The sequence below is a fragment of the Eufriesea mexicana genome, unplaced genomic scaffold (genome assembly GCF_001483705.2).
Source record: "Eufriesea mexicana isolate 0111107269 unplaced genomic scaffold, ASM148370v2 scaffold1992, whole genome shotgun sequence".
Classification (NCBI taxonomy): domain Eukaryota; kingdom Metazoa; phylum Arthropoda; class Insecta; order Hymenoptera; family Apidae; genus Eufriesea; species Eufriesea mexicana.
The window spans coordinates 239,244-241,878 of NW_016910066.1; positions in this window are offsets into that span (position 1 = coordinate 239,244).

Here is a 2,635-nt window from a genome sequence, read left to right on the forward strand (position 1 = left end):
CGAAAGCGGGTGGCGAGTAGTCGCGTATTATAGTGGAAAAAATATAGTCCACGGTAATCGCGGAACAACGAAAGTGCCATTCGTACAATTTAGAGACGTGAATCGCGTTTATAGTGAAAAAAGGTTTTACAGGTTTACGTATTATTTACTAAACGTGAAATTTAGCGGTGTCACGGATTGTAATTCGATCCGGGTGGCCGTAGTGAAAAAAGATATTCAATTTAAAGTAACGTGCTGGTGAAGATATACAACGTTATAACTTGGAGATCGCGTATAGTTCTGGTACGAAACTACTCCGAGTGTTGTACTACAGAAGTGAGTTACGTCGATGTACTCGACAGAGCCCGAGTGGACTAAAATTGCAAGATCCGAACCTCGATGTTCGCAAGATAATAGACCCAGGAGACGAACAGTCGGGTATTAAACGGTACTTTGTTAGACATACTATATATTCTTAAATCCAGCGTTCTATCTCGCAAGACAGACCAGGGTAGCAAATGCATGGTATCCAAACTGAATAGATTTTCAGTAGTCCGATATCGTGATTGTTAAGCAGGGGAACTTCTTCTCCATAGATAGAACACTAGCAAAAGTCCGGGACTATTATCGAATAACGAGGAAATGTGTAACGAAGTATGTTTGTCCGTAGCTAAAAGCAAGATACTCGGCTTCTTACGGTGGCTGACGCCTTCTCGCATCGTTAGCAGTCAAGTTGAAAGCCTTTTGCAAGTGTCGTGACCACCGTGACTAACTCGCGAGCAAAGGGCCAATGCGAACGACCGAATCGCACGGCCCTTTGTTCCTTGCCGGCTATCGAGCTACTCGATCGGGCTACTCAAAAGTTATTAACGTAGCTCTTATTTGCGAACAAACCGCGTATCATGGCGGATGCGATGCCGTTGGCTGAGATCGAGTCGACTCGCAGGAGATACGGAACGAAGCGAAGGCGAATACAGCAGGAGCAGTAGCTGTAGGGGATGTCGTCGTGGTAGCAGCGAACCATGGGTGAACTGGAGCTAACGAGAAAATGTTACCAGTGGTAACACGACGTGTTCAAAGTGACTTTGATGCCAGTCGGTAAGGGGGTAATCCGGGGGTTAGGCTCGATGCACTGCAGAGCGAAGAAGAGTGTATTCGGTCCGAGTCCGATAGCCTCGAAAAGGAATTCTTGGAGGCAGGAATTGTATTCGATGATATGCACAGACGTATTCGGCGAGGCAGGCCAGCCTGATCGAATTCAGGTAACTCTGGCAGTTTATCGGGAGTTTATCTCCGGGAACTCGGAGAACACCGTCGGTGCTCTCCCATGCCGTATCTTTTATGCAGCGCATCCTTGGAAGGGATCGACAGAGCTCACGCGATACCTGATTTGCCTGGTTGCTAAACCCCTACTCGAAGTACTCGTGATTCAACCGAGCCACAATGCGCGTTAAGAGCCGCGAAAGGGGAGTTGGAGCGTGACCGCCGTGGCGATAGGATCCAAGTGTTTACGATATACGTACAAGTGTCAGCTTCTATAGCGATCCACGGTCAAAGATCTCGGTGAAAAAATTGCGAGAATTTTCGCGTAGTTACAAACGTGAAAATCATTTCCCAGTATAGGAATCATGAACCTGAAGTGGGTCGCAATAAGTATGTCGGCGCTCGTCGCGGCCATCGGGACAATAATCACGGCGTCGTAGGTTTCAAACTGTCCCGTGGTCCTCTGACTTAGGAGCTTTTAAAGCGGTCGAGTGTTCGCGGAAGGGGTGGGGAAAAAAACCGCGAACCCGCGCGCGGGAAAAACTAAGTTTTCGCGGGAAAGGTTTACGCGGGAACCGCCCTCGCGCGGGAAAGTCGCGATGACCGCCCAGGGAGGTCGTAAATTAAGACGACCGTTGGTCTGCAACTTCGCTGCCTGGTCCCAGGCTAATCCCCGGCATGACATTGACGATAGCCAATGCCATCCGCGGGACAATGCCTGTTGACCTGCAGCGACTGCTGGTACGTTGCGGGGACGTACCCGGTGCACGCTCTACCCTAATGTCCCTGCTCCTTTTGCATGGGCGTAGTGGCGGAATCTTAGCCGCCACAAACCTAACCCAAAAGAACCCGGAACCTAACCGACGATCGTACGCAGAAACCACTACCAGCAGCACCTACTCTACGAAAGAACAGGCTATAGTCTTGGAAGCAATAGAAGAAATACGACCAAAACCTACGCGTTTGCCGTCGCTGATATCACAGTACCGAATGCGATCGGATTTATTTCACGCATTTCAAATGGAACAGTGTGTATTTATTTAGAATCTGTCAAGACTGCTATCGGGATTATCGATTTTAATTGCAAAATAACTACGATATACATATTTTCTACCGAAGTCTTTTATTACTCAAGGAAGGTATATGCGTGCCTTTGAATGCTTCTCTCGAGAGACCGGAAGTCAGGAACTAGGCTTCTCCGATATTTTCAGCTTCGAGAGTCGACCCTTATACGTCGACCCTGAAGATATGAAACATATTTCCAAGTCATTTACTGCCACGCATTGCGAAACTCAATTTAGGATATTCGTATCCACGGATAAACTGAACTGCTTCGGCTGCAGCGAAGAGAGACACATAGACAGATATTGTCGAAAAGAAGAACGCTGAACCG